The sequence below is a fragment of the Balaenoptera physalus genome, assembly GCF_965194825.1.
Source record: "Balaenoptera physalus genome assembly, chromosome: 11".
NCBI classification, from domain to species: domain Eukaryota; kingdom Metazoa; phylum Chordata; class Mammalia; order Artiodactyla; family Balaenopteridae; genus Balaenoptera; species Balaenoptera physalus.
In genome coordinates, this window is record NC_138896.1 from 13846292 (window position 1) to 13853551 (window position 7260).

The 7260-nt window shown below is 42.8% G+C and overlaps 1 pseudogene across 1 annotated transcript; it reads right to left on the reverse strand.

Annotated features, from left to right (window-relative positions):
- Positions 1-2760: 2760 nt before the first annotated feature.
- Positions 2761-6306, reverse strand: LOC309638845 (small ribosomal subunit protein uS2-like; annotated as a pseudogene). Its single transcript has 2 exons — positions 4048-6306; positions 2761-3525 (listed from the first exon to the last, which is right to left on the reverse strand). The product of its transcript is annotated as a small ribosomal subunit protein uS2-like (transcript).
- Between the last annotated feature and the right edge of the window lie 954 nt (positions 6307-7260).

Below are 7260 nucleotides of genomic sequence, written 5' to 3' on the forward strand. Positions count from 1 at the left end.
TAAGTCATTTTGTCTGCATGCAAATAACTGTAGGGTACATTGCTATAAGTGAAAATCCTGAGTTAGAGGGTATATGCATTATTAATTATGACCAATACTGTTAAATTGTCCTACATCGAGATTTTACCAATTCACACCGCCAACAAACTTTAGCATGCAACTGGAGGTCTTATTAAAACACAGCTTGGTGGGGCCCGGGTCCAGAGTCTCTGATTCAGAAGGTCTGATGTGGGACCCAAGAATCCGCATTTCTAACAAGTTCCCAGGTGGTGTTGCTATTGTTTGCTGGTCCAGGAACCAGACTTTGAAAACCACTGTAACAAAATGACTGGACTGCCACTGCACCGTGGAACTATCCTCTCAAAGTCAGCAGTGTCCTCGTCAATGTCGTGGTCTTTTCTCCATCTTCCTTTTCCTCGACTTTTCTGCTATATTTTAAACGTTTTCCTTTTTTTGAATCTTCTCTTCCTATTTGACTCTGTTAATGTTCTTTCCTGCTGTTGTTGTCTTGTTCTTTCAGTGACTTCCCTGCCACTTAACTGGTCCAGGCTCCATTTATTGACCCACAACTTTTCACCCCTAGAAAGCTCACTCCTTCTCAAGACTAGGAACACAGAGAGAAAGTAAAGGCTGAAGCAATCTTTTGATCCTAACAGGAGTGCTTGCGTTGCTGAGACAGAATCCAGATCCTGATGACATTACTTGAATCCTCTCTATTTAGCCATACCTGAAGCCAGCCCCTCCCTTCACTTTTTCTTTCTTTGCCATCAGAGTAATAGATATACATAGTTTAAAAAAATCAAACAGTAGAAGAAAACTGGAAATACTCTGCCCCACCTTTCCCCACTGCAGACCCCATTCTGCTCCCTGGAAGCAGGCTTGTTGCTGTGGAGAGAGTGCACTGCGTAACCCTTGCAGGTGTATTCACAGCACAGACATTATTTTCTTGCAAATGGCAGTGATTTTTTGTCTGTTTGTTTGTTTTGTTTGTTTTTCCTTTTTGGCCGCACTGCGTGGCAGGCAGAGCTTCCCCAACCAGGGATCGAAACCCCAGCCCCTGTGGAGTCTTAACCACTGGACCACAAGGGAAGTCCGATAGTGTTTTTGGTTTTGCTTTTACAAAATCAAGATATTAAAATAACTTTCTTACAGGTTTATGTGTCTTGGAGAAGGGGAGCCTTCATTTAGTTTCCACAAAGGTGACCCTATGTACCTTCCATTCTTTTAGCTATTTCATCTGACGTTTGCTTCTGTATTTCTGTTTTTGAAAATTTTTTATTGCAGTATAGTTGATTTACAGTGTAGTGTTAATTACTACTGTACAGCAAAGTGATTCAGTTATACATACATATACATTCTTTTTTTATATTCTTTTCCATTATGGTTTATCATAAGATATTGAATATAGTTCTCTGTGCTATACAGTTGGACCTTGTCATTTATCCATTCTACATATAAAAGCTTACATCTGCTCACCCCAACCTCCCACTCCATCCCTCCTCCAATCCCCTCCCACTTGGCAACCACCAGTCTGTTCTCTATGTCCATGATTCTGTTTCTGTTTTGTAGACAGGTTCATTTGTGGCATATTTTAGATTCCACCTATAAGTGTTAACATATGGTATTTGTCTTCTTTCTGACTTCATTTAGTATGACAATCTCTAGGTCCAACCATGTTGCTGCAAATGGCGTTATTTTGTTCTTTTTTATGGCTGAGTAATATTCCATTGTATATGTATACCACATCTTCTTTATCCATTCATCTGTTGATGGACGTTTAGGTTGTTTCCATGTCTTGGCTATTGTGAGTAGTGCTGCCATGAACATAGGGGTGCATGTATCTTTTTGAATTATAGTTTTGTCTGGGTATATGCCCAGGAGTGGGATTGCTGGATCATATGGTAATTCTATTTTTAGTTTTCTGAGGAACCTCCATACTGTTTTCCATAGTGGCTGTACAAACTTACATTCCCATCAACAATGTAGGAGGGTCCCCTTTTCTACAGCCTCTACAGCATTTGTTGTTTATAGATTTTTAATGATGGCCATTCTGAGTAGTGTGATGTGGTACCTCATTGCTTCCGTATTTCTAAAGAATATGTTTACTTTGTTTTTTTATATATCAGTTTTAGATGTCAACTATTGACTTCTATTAATAAGGAGATCAGCATTTAGCTGACTTATCTCTTCCCCCACTTCCTCTAGTCTCTCTCTTCCTCTGTTCTCTCATAGTAAATACATCACAAATTTTGGTTAAAACAATAGTATTGATATTATTATGACTCTGTAAATATTATTCAATGATAAGCCAAGTAGTAATTACGATTAATGTGTCCTTTCCTGGGCCTTTCTTTTTTTTTTTTTTTTTTTTTTTTGCTTTTCTGTTATTTAACTGTTTATTTTCCATCACCCTTATTTCCATTCTCTATTTAAGAAAGTCTTTTTTTTTTAAATTTATTTTTATTTATTTATTTTTGGCTGTGTTGGGTCTTCGTTTCTGTGCGAGGGCTTTCCCTAGTTGTGGCGATCGGGGGCCACTCCTCATCGCGGTGCACGGGCCTCTCACTGTCATGGCCTCTCTTGTTGCGGAGCACAGGCTCCAGATGCACAGGCTCAGTAGCTGTGGCTCATGGGCCTAGTTGCTCCGCGGCATGTGGGATCTTCCCAGACCAGCGCTTGAACCCGTGTCCCCTGCATCGGCAGGCAGATTCTCAACCACTGCGCCACCAGGGAAGCCCAATAGATAGTCTTAAGCTGGTCTGTAGAACAGCTTAAGACCCCTCAGTGGTTGCTCCTTGCCATTCAGTGGTCTGAGTGGTGGGAACTGCAGACCAGTCTTTGGTGGCCAGCTGAGCGCTCCAGTCCTCAGCAGGGAACTGCTGGACAGACACAGGGGGCACCTGTGCTCCTTCAGACCAGTCTGTGACCTCAGGTTGAGTAGCAGTCAACTCAGGAGCTGGAGCAGTCCATTCACCCTGGAATTCTCCCTGGGTCCCGGCCTTTTCAGCAGGAGCCTGCTCTTCCTTTTCGCTCTCCTCAGGATCTCTGTAGAAGTAGTGATCAGGCCTGACCTCCCAGGGGTGGTCACAGGAGATGGTGCCGTACGTGTGCAGAACTTCCTGAAGCAGCATCCACTACATCAGACCAGCTGAGTGAGTTCTCCTGCTGGTGCGTGGTGCGGCCGTGTCCACACAGCACGGAGGAGTGTCTGTTACACAGAGCAGCGGTAGGCAGGTTAACATAAGACGTCTCTGTGAGAGGCTGGTGGTCAACCCTGGGATCAGTAACCAGTAGAAGTCAGAGAGCCACTCGCATCCGGCCAGTGAAGGTCCCAGGAGTGAAGCAGCCAGGAAGAGGAGTGGCTCCAGCGGCAGCAGCAAACTTCAGCACAGCTCACTGGCCGGTATTCCTGGAGTATTTCACGTGACACTGACATCAGCCAGGTTTTCAATGGCAACAACAGCAAAAGCTGCCAGGAGAAGCTTCTCCCAGGTTCTCTTCAGATTTATGATGTAGATGCCATCACTTTTTGCAGATATGAAACCATAGGTAATCATGAGTTAAATACATTTCATCTGCCTTCACTAATCAAGGTTATTTTAATTGCATGTCCTCCAAGCAGCAGGTAGCCTAACTTGGAACTTGGAGTCAGCTGTGTCTATCTAGTTCCATCTGAGCTGATTAAAACTGGTTAGGACCACCCACCCTCCAACAGGGCATGCACGAGTGCCCACCTGGTGACCTTTGACATCAGAGGGCTGAAGACTCCACCCTCAGATTGTGCTGAGCGCCTCCTCATTGGAACGTGGGGAGGCCTGTAGCTTATTACGCCTGCGCAGAACGACGATTACCGCACCTTTTTCCAATCACCTTTCCCCACTCTCCCCACACCTCAGACCGCCCTGCTCCCCTTCAGGGAGGCGGATTTGAGATTTGTCCTCCCATATCCTCGTATCCTTACTTGGTTGCCCTGTGAATAAGCCCTGTCCTGGCTGCAAACTGCAGTGTCTCAGCATTTCGGCTTGCTGCACATCCCGCAAAATGAACCCGATTCGGTAACAGATGCTGTATTCCATTTGGAAGTCAAGGTTGATGCCACCAAGGTAGGTTCCTGCTGCAAGGAAGTTGAGGACACCCTCCTCCTTCATTTTCAGGCTATCAGGGGCTCTGGACATTGTGATAGTTTCCTTTTGAGTTAAGATGGGAACTCAGAAAAATGCCATATGGACCCCTTTTTGGGTAACACAGAAAGGCTTGCTTTTCCCGATATTAATGATTGCCTTTCTTTTAAAAATTTGTTTGGTTTTCTGTATACCTATCCAACTGTTTTTTTTAATTGTCAAATACTCATCAATATTATTCTCCACAATTCGTATTTATAGATTTCACTTTTGTTTGGGGGCTTCTTTCTACACTTATTTTTATATACTAATAGGTTTCAGGTGAGAGTGATAAGCTGGTAAACCAAACTTTTTGCTCTTGGGCCTCCAAATGGCAACATATAGAAGGCTTTCTCTGGGACCATTCAGTTTCTCAAAAGAATAATACTCCAATATCTAGTTTAGGAGGCATGGGTTTGGCTGATGGAATTTCAAAAAGAGGAATGGGAAAAAAATGGGGGATAAGGAGTCACTATTCAGCATACAGATTTTTACTCATCAGCTTCCTGTAAGCACTTTCCACTTCCCAAAGTACCTTATACCTCCAAGTTCTGAGCCTCTCCTCAAATCAATGACCTACTGTCTTGCAAAACTGCAGCCACCTTGTGGGTTTATAACTTTATTCCTTTGTTTCACTTCAGTGGGTGTTTTGGAAAGAAAATGAGTGAATGTGGTCAATTCACTATGCTTTTCCAGACTCTCTTTCTCAAATTCATTTAACTCAGGAATTATATACTTTCAGGATCTAATTTACTCAGTCATTTCTTTTTGCATCTCATTCCTTGCTTTTGAGTTCCATTTCCCTCTTGCTAAAGTATACCCTTTAGAGTTTAGGTGTTTGAGTGAAAAATTCTCTATTTTTGTCACTTTCATTAACAACTTGGTTAAAATGTTACATTAACATCTTGGTTAATAAACAGATGGTTTATTACAAGGTGAACATACTTGTATTCGCTTCCCAAATCAAGAGTTTTGTCAGCCACACCAGAAGCCTGTGTTCTCCATTCCAATCACAAACCCCTCCCTCCCCCAAAAGTAATCACTATCTTGACTTTGATAGTCACCACTTTAAAAAATGTCTTTAAGTGTACCTCTAGACACTGTAATTTAGTCTTACTCTTTAATTTGATGTCTTTTAAAAAATACTTTATTGAAGTGTAGTTGATTTATAATGTGTTAATTTCTACTGTACAGCAAAATGATTCAGTTAGACATATATATATTCTTTTTCATATTCTTTTCCATTATGGTTTATCACAGGATATTGAATATAGTTCCCTGTGCTATACAGTCAGACACTGTTGTTTATCCATCCTACATACATAATAGTTTGCATCTGCTCGTCCCAAACGCCCGGTCCTTCCCTCCCCTACACACCCTTCCCCTTGGCAACCACAAGGGGGAGTAGTATTCCATTGTGTATATGTACCACATCTTCGTCCACTCATCTGTCAATGGACATTTAGATTGTTTCCATGTCTTGGCTATTGTGAACAGTGCTGCTATGAACATTGGGGTGCATGTTTCTTTTTGAAGTATAGCTTTGTCCAGATATGTGCCCAGGAGTGGAATTGCTGGATCATATGGTAACTCTATTTTTAGCCTTTTGAGGAACCGCCATACTGTTTTCCATAGTGGCTGTACCCATTTACATTCCCCCCAACGGTATAGGAGGGTTTCCTTTTCTCTGCACCCTGTCCAGAATTTCACATATGTAGACTTTTTTTTTAATATAAATTTATTTCTTTATTTATTTATTTTTGGCTGTGTTGGGTCTTCATTTCTTTTTTTTTTTTTTTATAAATTTATTTATTTATTATTTTTAGCTGTGTTGGGTCTTCGTTTCTGTGCGAGGGCTTTCTCTAGTTGTGGCGAGTGGGGGCCACTCTTCATTGCGGTGCACAGGCCTCTCACTATCATGGCCTCTCTTGTTGCGGAGCACAGGCTCCAGACGCGCAGGCTCAGTAGTTGTGGCTCACGGGCCCAGTTGCTCCGCGGCATGTGGGATCTTCCCAGACCAAGGCTCGAACCCGTGTCCCCTGCATTGGCAGGCAGATTCTCAACCACTGCGCCACCAGGGAAGCCCGGGTCTTCATTTCTGTGTGAGGACTTTCTCCAGTTGCGGCGAGCGGGGGCCACTCTTCATCGCGGTGCGCGGGCCTCTCACTGTCGCGGCCTCTCTTTGCGGAGCACAGGCTCCAGACGCGCAGGCTCAGTAGTTGTGGCTCACGGGCCCAGTTGCTCCGTGGCATGTGGGATCCTCCCAGACCAGGGCTCGAACCCGTGTCCCCTGCATCGGCAGGCAGACTCTCAACCACTGCACCACCAGGGAAGCCCTTTGTAGACCTGTGTGAGATGGTACCTCCTTGTAGTTTTGATTTGCATTTCTCTAATAATTAGTGACTGTTAAGCATCTTTTCATGTGCCTGTTGGCCATCTGTATGTCTTCTTTGGAAAAATGTCTATTTAGGTCTTCTGCCCATTTTTTGATTGGGTTGTTTGTTTTTTGATAGTGAGTTATATGAGCTCTTTTAATATTTTGAAAATTAAGCCCTTGTCGGTCGCATCATTTGCAAATATTTTCTCCCAGCCTGTAGGTTGCCTTTTCATTTTCTTTACGGTTTCCTTTGCTGTGCAAAAGCTTGTAAGTTTGATTAGGTCCCATTTTTAAATTTTTGTTTCTATTTCTATTGCCTTGGGAGACTAACCTAAGAAAACATTGGTATGATCTATGTCAGAGAATGTTTTGCCAATGTTCTCTTCTAGGAGTTTTATGGTTTGTGTCTTACATTTAAGTCTTTAAGCCATTTCGAGTTTATTTTTGTGTATGGTGGGAGGAGGGTGTGTTCTAATTTCATTGATTTACATGTGGCTGTCCAACTTTTCCAACACCACTTGCTGAAGAGACTATCTTTTCTCCTTTGTGTATTCTTGCCTCCTTTGTCAGAGTAATTGACTATAGGAGTGTGTGTGTGTTTGTTTTTGGGCTCTCTATTCTGTTCCATTTATCCATGTGTCTGTTTTTGTGCCAATACCATGCTGTTTTGGTTACTGTTAGCTTTGTAATATTGTCTGAAGTCTGGGAGGGTTATGCCTCCTG